Raw genomic sequence first — 14,490 nt, 5'->3', positions numbered from 1 at the left:
CAAAAAAAAAAACCCCAAAAACAAAAAACAATTTGGTGGCCTAGCATGGTGACTCCTGACTGTAATCTCAACGCTTTGGGAGGCCAAGGCAGCTTACCAGTTGAGTCCAGGAGTTTGAGACCAGCCGGGGCAACATAGACCCTGACTCTGTTTAACAAAACAAAACTATTTAGTATCACATTCTTTTTAAGAATGATTTGTAATATTAAAAAAGTATACTTTGTATTCTAATAATGGAAGTAAAAAATATTCTTTTACAATCACTTTCTGTTTATAGAATATACAGCAAATATACTCTATCGGCAAGTCTGTGGGGAAACAGGCTGTCTAATATATTAATCAATTCACTTTTCCTTTTGACCCAGTAATTCCACTTCTGAGAATTTATACTACAGATATATCCATACACATAAGGAATGAAACAATGTAAAATTTTTCATTGCAGAATTTTTTTAGGAGAGAAATACTGGAAACAATACAACTATTCAATGGCAGGAGATTGATTAAATAAATTATGGGTATACTTCCATAGAATGGAGTACTGTACAACTACAAAGAGTGAAGGAGATAAACAGTATGAAGGTTCATCAAAAAACAAAACTACCATGTGACCCAGCAATTCCATTTCTGGGTATATATCTGAAGGAATGGAAATCAGTATCTCAAAGAAATATCTGCACTCCCAAATTCATGCAGCATTATTCCCAATAGCCAGCAAAAAGGGTGCTGGGGTTAAGTAAGACAGGATTAGCTACTCTAGAGGCAGCCCTCAATCATGAGAAATTATGCAGAGTCTTTCCAGAAGTATCTAAAAATAGGATAGTATAAAAACAAACCCATCTGTTTAGTAATGAATATATTTTATAGCCAATAAAAGTCTAGAAAATAATTTTATAATAAGTTCCACATGAAAACATTTGAAACTTTAAAAGGCATTGCCTAATACAGTGAACAGAATGTTTCTATTAAATGGTAGAAATCGGAATTTGTTAGGAAAGTAAATATTTATTGTTTATTGTAAAAATGTGTATTTTTTAAAAAGGATTATTTTTATCCCATTTTTTGTGAGTTTGTCAGAACTAAATTCTACATATCTTCACTTTGCCTTGGGGGTAAGCAAAGATAATTAATGTAAAACATTTAAAATTTAATTAATTTTAAATTATAATTGACATATAATAATTTTACATATTATGGAGTAGTGTGATGTTTCAATACATGCAGACATTGTCAGGGTAATTTTTATTAACTTCTGATCATCTTTGTTATTATAAGGGATTAGGGGCACAGATATTTTTAGAACAGTAGATCACCTAAGAAATTTTTTCTCTTTGCTTTGAAATGTTTAATAAGATTATGTTTTTTTTTTTATCAGAGAGGTTTACAGAGTGTTTGTGTTTTACTTGACAATATACTATTTTGTTGTTGTTGTTGTTTGTTTGTTTGTTTTTGAGACAGAGTCTTGCTCTGTCGCCCAGGCTGGAGTGCAGTGGCACGATCTAAGCTCACTGCAAGCTCCCCTCCCGGGTTCATGCCATTCTCCTGCCTCAGCCTCCTGAGTAGCTGGGACTACAGGTGCCGCCACCACGCCAAGCTATTTTGTATTTTTAGTAGAGACGGGGTCTCACCATGTTAGCCAGGATGGTCTTCATACACTGACCTGGTGATCCGCCGGCCTCGGCCTCCCAAAGTGCTAGGATTGCAGGCGTGAGCCACCGCGCCCGGCCGACAATATACTATTATTTGTTATTTCTTAACACGTGGCGGCCAAGACTGGAAGGAATTGGCAACAACGAATACCAGGCAGCAGGGAGAAACCAGTATGGAATATTAATTTGTCACAGAAAAATCCACAATCCACAAAATCCAAAATCTACATGTGTATATATATGAACATATATACCTGTGAAATTAGGCCAAATTTCTTCTGAGGATTTGTAACTATTGAAAACGAATGCCATTGTTCGAGAGTTTGACAGTAAAAAGGAGGAAGATAGGATCATATTTTATTTTCTATTTCAAATGAAATTTATTCTTTCTCAATTGTGGTTAATTCTCATTTGATATGCTGGCCTCAGCATTTCTTTGGTTTATGCTTATTTTTCTAGTTTCTTTGGACATGGAGCTGAAAATAACATATAAACTGTGTGCATGCCTTTGTGTTTGTGGGCAAATAAAGCATTACGATGCTTTTTGGATTTAAAGCTTGCAGTGGCTAGGACCTGCTTCCATTATAACTCCTGTTCCTCTGCTAAAAGGGGCCGCTTCTCTCAGGAAGCAGCTTCCTCCATTCAAAACAGAGGTTCAATAATTAGGTAAAGCAACAACTGTTTCAGTTCTCCATTTTTTGTAGAAAAAATGAAAGTACCTGTTCTGTATTAACTTTATTGTGGTACTCAAACGGTATGAAAATGTATGATTAATTCTAGATGATAGAATTAACTCGATAAATATATTTTGTTTCCATGGTTCAAGTGTACAAATAGTAGTTGGAATGACATTTACAACCATGTACAATTATTGATCTAACCAAGACACAATTGGTTCTCTGTTTGTGCTTAGTATTTCCTAAATTCATGTGTCTTTCATGTGACCCTGAAATTGCTATGTGAGGGAATAATAAAACCTACTGTGCTGATTAAAATCGAAAGGATAAGCAAATACGGATTAACATAATGACAGGCATGGAGCGAGTTAGGAAAGTGGATTAGGGCAGTGGAAAGCTATTGTAGCACACAGATGAAAGGGTGCAGTTGCACTTCGCCGTCTACTAGCTGTGCAATCCTGTTACTTAACATATCGGAGCCTTAGCTTTCTCCTTCTATAAGCAGGAAGTAGTAACTACCTTGCAGGTTATAGTGAGGATTCCAGAAAATATTTTTGTAGTGTCTAGCTCCATACAAACACTTGATAGAGATTCACTAAAATGGAAGCTGCAATTTCTGGTTTTTAGAAGTAAATACTTAGGGTAGGATTCTACAAATATTTCACTTTTATAAAAGGTGGAGAATTTTATTTTACGCTTTCAGAGTGGATATGAAAGCAAATAAATATTAAGAATGCATTGGCGGGGCTGGGCGCGGTGGCTCACGCCTGTAATCCCAGCACTTTGGGAGGCCAAGGCGGGCAGATCACGAGGTCAGGAGATGGAGACCATCCTGGCTAACACGGTGAAACCCCGTCTCTTCTAAAAATACAAAAAATTGGCTGGGCGTGTTGGCGGGCGCCTGTAGTCCCAGTAACTCGGGAGGCTGAGGCAGGAGAATAGCCTGAACCCAGGAGGCGGACCTTGCAGTGAGCGGAGATTGCGCCACTGCACTCCAGCCTGGGCGACAGAGTGAGACTCCGTCTCAGAAAAAAAAAAAAAAAATGCATTGGCGGGTGGGGGGGAAGTCTGGTTAAAAGCATAGACCTAAGAGCAGGTATTAGCAGCATGTGGCAGGAATTTGAAAGGTGGCAGTATCATTGAAGGCCCAGGCAGGAAGACAGAACCAAGGTGTCTTCATAGAAGAAATTCAAGGTGGGGACCTGGTCACAAAAGCGATGGGAGAGCTGAGAGGAATCAGAGGTCAGTGAGGCAACAAAGGGTTTACAAATGTCAGGAAACTGCTATTGCTCCCAGAGTGGGAGGAACAAAGGAAGTGGTAGAAGCAGAGCTTAGGAAGCCTGGAGAGAGTTGGAACCATGGCAAAGGCTCAAGCCCTGCCTGAGATTCCACACAAAGCAGAGAGAGAGAGAAAGGAGAAGAAATAGCCTGGCTTTCCCCCTTCCTACCCACCGATCTCCAGTCATTGCCTCCCCACTGGTCAATTCTAACTATAAACCGATTGTCAAAGGGGAACTGCAGTTTGCAGAGGTCAGTGCCCTGCAATCCGGAGCTGAGTAAAGGAAGGGCAGAGAATGGGTCTGAGACCAAGTGGACAAATGACCAGCACAGTGGCATTCACAGTTATTTTCTGAGGAATTGTTTGCATGGCCTGGGACAGGATTACAAGGCAGGTGGTTTACTGCTTTTGCTTTTTTCCTTTCTTCACCATCAGTGCCTTCCCTCCCAGGATTTTGCACAGGGCAAGTCCAGCTACTGAGATCTAAAACTGTGATCAGACAAGAAGGCTAATAGTTACCACAAGTTAGATTAGAGTATCTCTTCAAGTCCAGAGAAGGAAACCATGGCAGAAAAACACAAAGACAAGAAATGGCTTATTCTTCTAAGTAGATAAAATAGATTCGTCATTGGCAACAAATCGATAATCAATGTCAGTGGAACAATCTGCAATAGACCAGAGATGATGGTGACGGGAACCAGATGGTGAGATGCTGATATATTTTGAGGGTGAAGTCAAGAGAATTTACTGACTGATCAGGCGCAAGTGCGAGAGGAAAAAAAGAGTGGTGAATGATGCCCCAAGTTTATGCTGAGCAACTGGAAGCCATCATTTATTCAGATGAGCAAGCTGCAAGAGAGGATTTGGGGAGGATAGTAAGGTTTGGGGAGGATAGCAAGAATTTGTTTTTTTGATATGCCAAATTTTAAAACTTTTTGTTCTCAAAGGATCCTTTTCAAAACTGCCATTTTTATTATTTTTTAATGTAAAGCAAGAGGCACACTACTGAAACCAGGGAAATTATTAAGTGAAAGTCTATACATCCAAACGTGGAACCCCATCTTTCTTCCTTCCTTTGATTCTGAGAAAGCTGGCAGACAAGATTTACCCATTCACTGTTCCCCAACCCTTCCCCCAACCACAAGAGATTTGGGTACTTACTACTCTTTGGGAAAACTGATTCACTCAAGAAAAAAATTCCTTGTTGGGAGCAGTGGCTCACGCCTGTAATCCCAGCACTTTGGGAGGCAGAGGCAGGTGGATCATGAGGTCAGGAGTTCGAGAGCAGCCTGGCCAACACGGTGAAACCCATCTCTACTAAAAACACAGAAATTAGCTGGGCGCAGCCTGGGCAACAGAGCAAGATTCCATCTCAAAAAAAGAAAAGAAAAAAAATTCCTACAGATACCAATGATTAGGGATTTCCCACAGGAGTATCGTGAGTCCATAATCACTCCATAGTAATTCCCCACAAATTCACAAACTCCACCTGAGAACTCCCACTAAAAAGTGAAATTCTCAAAGCGAGGAAATAAGAAAGGAGACACCACTTCTCCTGCTGTCCTTCCCTCCCCACCCCCGCCGCCCCCTGCCATTCCCTAGTTTATAAGACAGGGCAAAAAGGGAGAAAGCAAAAGTTGAAAAGAAACAGAAGATAAATAGCTAGATGACCTTGGCGCCACCACCCAGCCCTGGTAGTTAAAATAATAATAATAATATTAACCCCTGACCTAAACTACTTGTATTATCTGTAAATTCCAGACATTGTTTGAGGAAGCTCTGCAAAACTATGTTTTGTTAGCTGATACATGTAGCCCCCAGTCACGTTCCCCACACTTGCTCGATCTATCTCGACCCTTTCACATGGACCCCTTAGAGTTGTAAGCCCTTAAAAGGGCCAGGAATTTCTTTTTCGGGGAGCTCGGCTCTTGAGACATAAATCTGCCGAAGCTCCCGGCAGAATAAAGCCTCCTTCTATCTTTAACCTGATGTCTGAAGAGTTTTGTCTGCAGCTTGTCCTGCTACACACTCATGTACACTTCCAAGCATACTTTAATTCTACATTGTATATATGAATGGACAGGCAAAAATCAGACTTAGTCTGGGCTCAGTGTTCCACCCAGGAAGATATAGAGCCCAGGATCCCACACCCACTCATCATCCTCAGAATTCAGTCAAGAATTATCCTGAGTTTATCTCTGACACCTGGTAAACACTATCTCAACAGTCGGAACTTTTGAAGAAGAGTAAAGAAGGAGCTGATATAATTGAAGATGTTCTCCAAATTGCCTTTGAGAAGCAATTGACAAAGAAAAAGAACCGGGCACTAAAACTGGCACAAATGGATGAAATGTGTAAAAAGAAAATGAGAACAGATAAATTTGAGGTGCCTTAAAGGGGATGTAAAAATATTTTTCTAATAATGATAATTAAATGTAATGTTTTCTCATTAAACATAAGTGTATTTATTTCAGCTATGCTCAGTTTAAACATTGTAATCTATAATGTTTCATTTACAATTGTGATCCATTAAACCATTTAGCATCTCTGAATAAAGTAACAAAGGAGGTCATTGGAGGTCAGAGCTGCCAATGGTCTATTGTAACAATGAAATCATCTTTTCACATAAAGAGTAGAATCACTTCTTTATACTCTACTGTCTCATGTGAACAGTACCAGATTTAGTTGGGGTGGACGGGAGTAATGAAAGCTGCATGTAATTAAAGGAGAACTCCCCAGAAGTAATATTGACAGTGTTGATGAAACACACAGTTGAATTTATTTATTTGATTTACTTAGCCAATGCTGCATGCGTGAAATTCTGGAGGGAACATTTAAGGATGAGATAAAATCATTTTGGCTTGAAAAATTTTACAAACTATTCCCGTGAAAAATGAAATAATACATGAGACAGTGGGTGGTAGACAGAGGGAGTATGTGGAAACTCTGTACTCTATGCTCAATTTTTCCTGCAAACCTAAAACTGCTTTAAAGCATAGTCTATTAATTTTTAGAATTGTATATAATAAAATAGGCCTTTTTGGATACCTTTAGCCTTAGAAGCCTACCAAAATGTTATAGCAATTTCAGCTTTTTTGCATTGCTCTTTTCCTTCTTTTCTTTCTTTTCTTTATCTTCTTTCTCTTCTTTTCTTTCTGATGGAGTCTCACTCTGTAGCCCAAGCTGGAGTGCAGTCGCATGATCTCAGCTCACTGCAACCTCCACCTCCCAGGCTCAAGTAATTCACCTGCCTCACCCTCCCAAGTAGCTGGGATTACAGGCACCAGCCACCACACCCAGCTACTTTTTTGTATTTTAGTAGAGACGGGGTTTTACCATGTTGCCCAAGGTGGTCTCGAATTCCTGAGGTCAGGCAATCCACCTGCCTTGGCCTCCCAAAGTGCTGGAATTACAGGAGGCGTGAGCCACCATGCCCGGGCTTTGCACTGCATTTTCTAAGCAAAATATAAAAACAGCATGGAGAATGACATTACAATTGAAGAGGTTTTGCAATCTAAACAAAGCAAGCCATATTCTTTTTTTTTTTTTTTTTAATTTTTATTTTAGTTAAGGGGTACGTGTGCAGGTTTGTTATATAGGTAAACTCGTGTCGTGGGGGTTTGTTGTATAGATTATTTTGTCACCTAGTACTAAGCCTAGTATTCAATAGTTATTTTTTCTGCTCCTCTCCCTCCTCCCACCTTCCACTCTCAAGTAGGCCCCAGTGTCTGTTGTTCCCTTTTTTGTCTTCATGAATTCTGGTCATTTAGTTCCCACTTATAAGTGAGAACATGTGGTATTTGGTTTTCTGTTCCCAAAGCAGGTCATATTCTATAGAGACTGTGTTTTTGCTAAGTATTCAATACATAAAAACAATTCTAACTTTTTAAAATTAGTTATTTATTTTTGAGACGGAGTCTCTCTCTGTTGCCCAGCTTGGAATAAGGTGGTACAAACATGGCTCAACCTCCTGGGCTCAAGGGATCCTCTAGCCTCAGCCTCCTGAACCACCATGCCAAACTTTTAATTTAATTTAATTTAATTTTAATATATATATATATTTTTTGGTAGAGACAGGGTCTCACTTTGTTGCCTAGGCTGGTCTCTAACTCCTGGGCTCAAGCAATTCTACTGCCTCAGCTTCCCAAAGTGCTGGGATTATAGGTGTGAGCAACTGCACCTGGCCTTTTTATTTTATTTTACAGAATTCATGATGTGTAAATTAGTAATGCCAATCAAATAACAATTTAAATAAAATAATAATTTAAATTTAATAACAATTTAAATTTACAAGCAGTGGTTCACTCCTGTAATACCAGCACTTTGGGAGGCCGAGGCGGGTGGCTTACCTGAGCTCAGGAATTCGAGACCAGCCTGGGCAACGCAGTGAAACTCCATCTTCACTAAAATACAAAAGATTAGCTGGGCATGGTGGCATGCATCTGTAATCCCAGCTACTCGTGAGGCTGAGGCAGGATAATCGTTTGAAACCAGGAGGTAGAGGTTGCAGTGAGCTGAGATCGTGCCATTGCACTCCAGCCTGGGCAAGACAGCAAGATTCCATCTCAAAAAATTAATTAATTAATTAATTTTTAAAAACTATGTATTTGTCATTTTCAAGAAAGATTAAATTGAAGTTTAGAATATGTTTGAATGTTTGTTGTTACAGTACTCAAATTCTGAGAGGATAATTCTAAACATCTTATTAAAATTTGTTAAACCTTTAACCCTAATTCCAGTATTTCTTATGTGTTTACAATAACTGGAATGATACATTTCCTTTAACATTAAAAAAAAAAAAGAAGAAGAGGCTCTATGTTGTGGCTCACACCCGTAATCCAAACACTTTGGGATGCCAAGGGGGGCAGATCACGAGATCAGGAGATCAAGACCATCCTAGCCAACATGGTGAAACCCCATCTCTACTAAAAACACAAAAATTAGCTGGGCATGGTGGCAGGCGCCTGTAGTCCCAGTTACTCAGAAGGCTGAGGCAGGAGAATCGCTTGAACCTGGGTGGCAGAGGTTACAGTGAGCCGAGATTGCGCCACTGCACTCCAGCCTGGGGGACAGAGTGAGACTCTGTCTCAAAAAAAAAAAAGATACATGGCACAGTAGAAGGTATCTCTTTCCTTAAAATACTTTTTGTAACTTATCCTAAAGGAGATCTAGCAAGCCAGCTAGCTTCTATATGTTTACATACAGTGAAACAGAAACAGAAAATTAGCCATGAAAGAAGGTAAAAAGTGATCATGAAGGCTGTGAACTTAGTGTGATTGACCATTTGATTTGCCTCTTAACTTCCTGGCAGCCAGGACCGAACCAAATCAGAGTAGATTTCAGAAAGGAAGAAGCACACTTATTTCTCAAAACATGCATCATTCTTTTTGGCATTAAATTATAATAGCAATTTCTGACAAAGGATTACAAGAGGCCATTGAGCAAGAAGATGACCTTCAGTGATTGTTTGATAAGAAAAACAAGATCAAGTTTTATATGACTTTCTCTTATAATGACTTTGGTAAAAGTTGAGCATATAACATCAAATCTTAATTCAGTAGTGGTGACTCTTTTTTTTTTTTTTTTTTGAGACGGAGCCTTACTCTGTCACCCAGTTTGGAGTGCAGTGGCGCAATCTCTGCTCACTGCAACCTCCACCTCCCGGGTTCAAGCAATTGTCCTGCCTCAGCCTCCCAAGTAGCTGGATGTATAGGCGCATGCCGCTAGGCCTGGCTAATTTTTTGTATTTTAGTAGAGATGGGGTTTCACCGTGTTGCCCAGGCTGATCTCGAACTCCTGAGCTCAGGCAATCTGCCCACCTTGGCCTCCCAAAGTGCTGGGATTATAGGCGTGAGCCACCGCATCCGGCCTTTTTGTTTGTTTGTTTGTTTGGGACAGAGTCTTGCTCTGTCACCAGGCTGGAGTGCTGTAGTGTGATCTCGGCTCACTGCAACCTCCACCTCCCAGGTTCAAGCAATTCTTGTGCCTCAGCCTCCCGAGTAGCTGCGATTACAGGTGCCCGCCACCACGCCCAGCTAATTTTTTATATTTTTTAGTAGAGATGGGGTTTTACCATGTTGTCCCAGTTGGTCTGGAACTCCTGACCTTAAGTGATCCACCCGCCTCGGCCTCCCAAAGTGCTGGGATTACAGGTGTGTGCCACTGTGTCTGGCTGAAATATAATTTAACCCAAAGAAAATACTTAGAATACCAAGGAAGACTATGGAAAATATTACCCTAGATGACTCCTCAAGAACTACTTCTTTCATCTGAGCTTTTGATATAAAAATAAAGTCTGGGCCAGGTGCGGTGGCTCCCGCCTATAATCCCAGCACTTTGGGAGGCCACGGTGGGTGGATCACTCGAGGTCAGGAGTTCTAGACCAGCCTGGCCAACATGATGAAACCCCATCTCTACTAAAAATACGAAAATTAGCTGGGCATGGTGGCACATGCCTCTAGTCCTAGCTACTCGGGAGGCTGAGACAGGAGAATTGCTTGAACTCAGGAGACGGAGGTTGCAGTGAGCCAAGATTGTGCCACTGCACTCCAGTCTGGGTGACAGAGTGAGACTCATCTCAATAAATAAATAAATAAAGTCTGAGGAAGACTCAGGAATGTTGGCATTCTGTGTAGCTGATGAAGGCAGAGCCAGGAGCTTTGGCAAATAGATGGGGTCTGATTAACAGTAGTGAGGTAGGATAGAAGACCCCCATGTCTGCATATAAGTAGGTCATAGGAATAGGTATCAATATGCAAAGTCAGGGATTTTCCTTAAGAGGTAGACTTGGATTTCCCCTAACATTTGCATTACTCCTGACTTGCTATCTCAGTGTTCCACACCAGAATATCCACAGCAATCATTTTGGTCCAAAAAAAAAAAAAAAATTCAAAACAAATATAGGCAAACTTCAATAATGTTCCATGGAGGATAAAACTCTGAAAGGTATAGCTTAGAAATATTTCAGTTTTATTAAGGCATTTGAGGCATATTTGAATTATTAAACTCAATTATTCGCTCTCTTATTATTCCATCCTCACCATTACAATGTCCCCATGACTGGTGGAGTAGACCTTTTCATCCCTTAACTTGGGCTTAACCATATGACTTACTTCGGTCAGTGAATGCCAAGGGCCTTGTAAGCACAGGTTTGAAATGAGCATTGGGGTCTGCCCTCTTCCTCTTCTGCCTTCTGCCATGAAAATAATATGCTGCTGGTCCAAGGAAGAGAAGAAATCTGTGGGGCAGCCTGGTGTGGTGGCACATGCCTATAGTGTCAGCTACTGGAGAGGCTGAGGCAGGAGGATTGCTTGAGTCTAGCAGTTCAAGGCTGTAGTGCACGATGATGGTGCCTGTGAATAGGTACTGTGCTTTAGCATGGGCAACACGCAAGACTCTGTCTGGAAAGAGGAGGGAAGGAGAGAAAGAAAGAGAGAGAGGAGAGAGAGAGAAAGAAAGAGGGGAAGGAAGGAAGGAAGGAAGGAAGGAAGGAAGGAAGGAAGGAAGGAAGGAAGGAAGGAAGGAAGGAAGGAAAGAAAGAAAAAAGAAAGAAAGAAAGAAGAAAAGAAAGAAAGAGAAAGAAAGGGAAAGAAAGAAAGGAGAAAGGGAGGGAAGAGAAGGGAAGGAGAGGAAAGGAAAGGGGGAAGGAAGCAGAGAGAGGGGAAGGAAGAGAGAAAGGAAGGAAGGAAGGAAGGAAAGAAGAGAAACAAGAGAAAGAAAAAGAAATTCATCTATTAGACTTGGACCCAACCTACAGCTTGGAGCCTAGCCCAGCTGGGTCCAACCTAGGTCAGCTTGAACCACAACAGATCCGAAGATCGGTGAGCAAGAAACAAATGCTAATTGTTGTAAGTCACTGAGTTTTGCAGTGGTTTGTACGGAACATTATTATTGTAATAGCTGACTAATACGGTATCGAAGTCTATAAAACAATTCATCTATATAAACATTTTTCCATTTCAAACAGTTTTCATCATATCTTTACAGACTTCTTAGGAACAAGACTTTGGTTATGAAATTTTGAGAAATGCTATGAATTAGGTTATTTTAAATGTTTCCATTTTAGATGGTAGAAATAGGTACATAGATTTCCTTTTATAGGCAGAGGAAATTGGTACCTAGTTGAACATTCACTGTTGATTTGAGTACCAGGTTGTCTGATTATTTTTCTAACCATAGTTTCTTATACAATAAATAAAATAAGCATGTGAGCCCCATAACTGTATTCTGTTTAAGGATTAGATGAGGTGGAGGGAGGGCATTTCCTTAGTCTACCACTTACATAGCATCCAAAGGAAAAAAGATTGCTGAATTGTTTTTACTTTTAAATAAAAATATCTACTACTCTAACAAGATGCGCTTTCTATGACAATGAAATAATTCAAAGAGCAACCAGCATATGTGTTTGAGAGTGTGAAATATTGAACTAGCTTTTACGGAGCACTTTCCATATGCCAGGCTCTGAACTAGATAAGGAGAATAAATCTCAGAAAAGACCAAATAGTCACCATGTGGAGAAAAAAGTCAAGATGCAAATCCAGGTCTTTCTGCTTCTGAAGCAAAGATTCCAGAAAAAGGTTTGCAACCTATATTTAACACCATGATTAACCCACTCAGACAAATTTGTTATGGTCTGTACAATGTTTTTGTTTTTTGGTTTTTGGTTTTGATAATATGAATAGCCAATATTTAAAAACCAGCTGACTGCATAAAGAAATCCAGATTTCTGACTTCTCTTAATAGATTGACAAAGGTGGCAACACTGGGCTTGGCCCGACAACTGTCACTCAAGCTAAGTCACTGAGGGTTCTTTAAGCAGGACCCAAGCCTTTTTAGTTGGAGGTTTTCTTGCTTATATTACCTAATGGTGCCCACAGGCTGGCTTCATGCATGTGGGTCATGGACAGTCCTCCTGGCTTGCATGCTTAGAAGAGACTTGTGCTTGGTTTAAAGTTCTGCTATCACTATCTTGAAATTCATTAAAATCCTTGATCAAGGAGTCACGAATTTTTATTTTGCACTAGGTCCTGCCAATAGGCATTTGCATTTACAAGCTCTGCCCTAAAATTCTTGCCCTTTTCTTTATCTTGTGCTACTTGTCTTACCTTTACTAAAAGTTTCCTCATCACTTTAGCAGTGAATTAATATTAGTTCTTTCCTATCTATTTTTCAGGGGTGATCAGATTTTACGGGGCCTGAAGCTGAAATAATTTGGAAGGTTTTCTTTCAAAAATATGTAATTACACATATTAATATTTATTTAAAATAATAAAAGAAGACTGGGAGTGGTGGCTCACGCCTGTAATCCCAGCACTTTGGGAGACTGAGGCGGGAGGATCGCCAGGAGTTCAAGAGCAGCTCTGGCAACATAGCAAGACTCTGTCTCTACAGAAAAGTTAAAAAAAAAAAAAAAAAAAAATTAGCCTGGCATGGAGGCCACATGCCTATAGTTCCAGCTACTCAGGAGGCTGAGGTAGGAGGATGGCTTGAGCCAGGGAGTTTGAGGCTGCAGTGAGTTCTGATTGCACCACTGCATTCCAGTGTGGGTGACAGAGCAAGACTCTATCTCAAAAAAAAAAAAAAAAAAAAAATGTTGTCTTTAGTTTCTTATTTATTTATTTATTTATTTTTGCATGTTATAAAATTTATTTGTGTTAGCATTCAGACATTTTTAGGTGGAGAAGATGATTTGCAGAATCCACTACAAGGTACGACAGAAAATCATATTGGAAAGGACGGTACATACATCTGGTGCAGACTGGCAGTGGCACGATTCCAAACAAATGTCAGATGAGAGCACTTCATGGGGAGAAACTGAAAATAATAATTTAAAGCTTCATGAGTCAAGACATGTTCTAATTTAAAACACTAAGAAATAGTACTGCCGGGCGCGGTGGCTCACGCCTGTAATCCCAGCACTTTGGGAGGCCGAGGCGGGCGGATCACAAGGTCAGGAGATCGAGACCACGGTGAAACCCCATCTCTACTAAAAATACAAAAAATTAGCCGGGCGCGGTTGTGGGCGCCTGTAGTCCCAGCTACTCGGGAGGCTGAGGCAGGAGAATGGCGTGAACCCGGGAGGCGGAGCTTGCAGTGAGCCGAGATCGCGCCACTGCACTCCAGCCTGGGCGACAGAGCGAGACTCCGTCTCAAAAAAAAAAAAAAAAGAAAAGAAAAAGAAATAGTACTATTAGTTTCTTTTCTAAATCCTCAGTGAAATTAGCTGGGTGTCGTGGTGCGCACCTGTAATCCCAGCTACTCAGGAGGCTGAGGCAGGAGAATCGCTTGAACCTGGGAGGCGGAAGTTGAAATGAGCTGAGATTGTGCCACTGCACTCCAGCCTGGTTGACAGAGCGAGACTCCCTCTCTAAATAAATGAATAAATAAATCCTCAATGATATGTAGAGAATATGTCTGGGAAACAGTAGACACCTAATTATTTATATTGATTGACAGTTTAAGGGACAAAAGATTAAAATTACAATTACAAGCTATAATAACAGCTATAATAACTTCTTTTCTCAATATGGTTGTGTGGTTTATGGTTTACTGATAAGTTCACACATTTTTAAATTTCTGTGCATTTTGATGAATCATAAAGAAGTGCCTTTAGCTAATCAAAGACAAGTTAGTCACTTGCTCAGGCATGGAAGAAAAAAAAAGCTACTGCAACAAAGAATAAAGAAATTGTTCAAGGAAAAGTTTTTCATCCAAAAATCACTGCCATAAAACTTCAAAATGCTATGTTTTACGTGATCTTGTTTATTCAAATTCCCAATTTTTTACTCCCAAGGGCTGCATTGGTTTAATCCAAAATCCCTTATGTCAAACTGCACAAAAATACTTGTTAAAATGCCATCTTTTGCTATCAGGAGTTGGCTACTTA

This window comes from Macaca nemestrina, chromosome 6, assembly GCF_043159975.1.
Source record: "Macaca nemestrina isolate mMacNem1 chromosome 6, mMacNem.hap1, whole genome shotgun sequence".
NCBI classification, from domain to species: domain Eukaryota; kingdom Metazoa; phylum Chordata; class Mammalia; order Primates; family Cercopithecidae; genus Macaca; species Macaca nemestrina.
The sequence above is the reverse complement of the archived record's forward strand: the minus strand, read 5'-3'. Positions refer to the sequence as shown.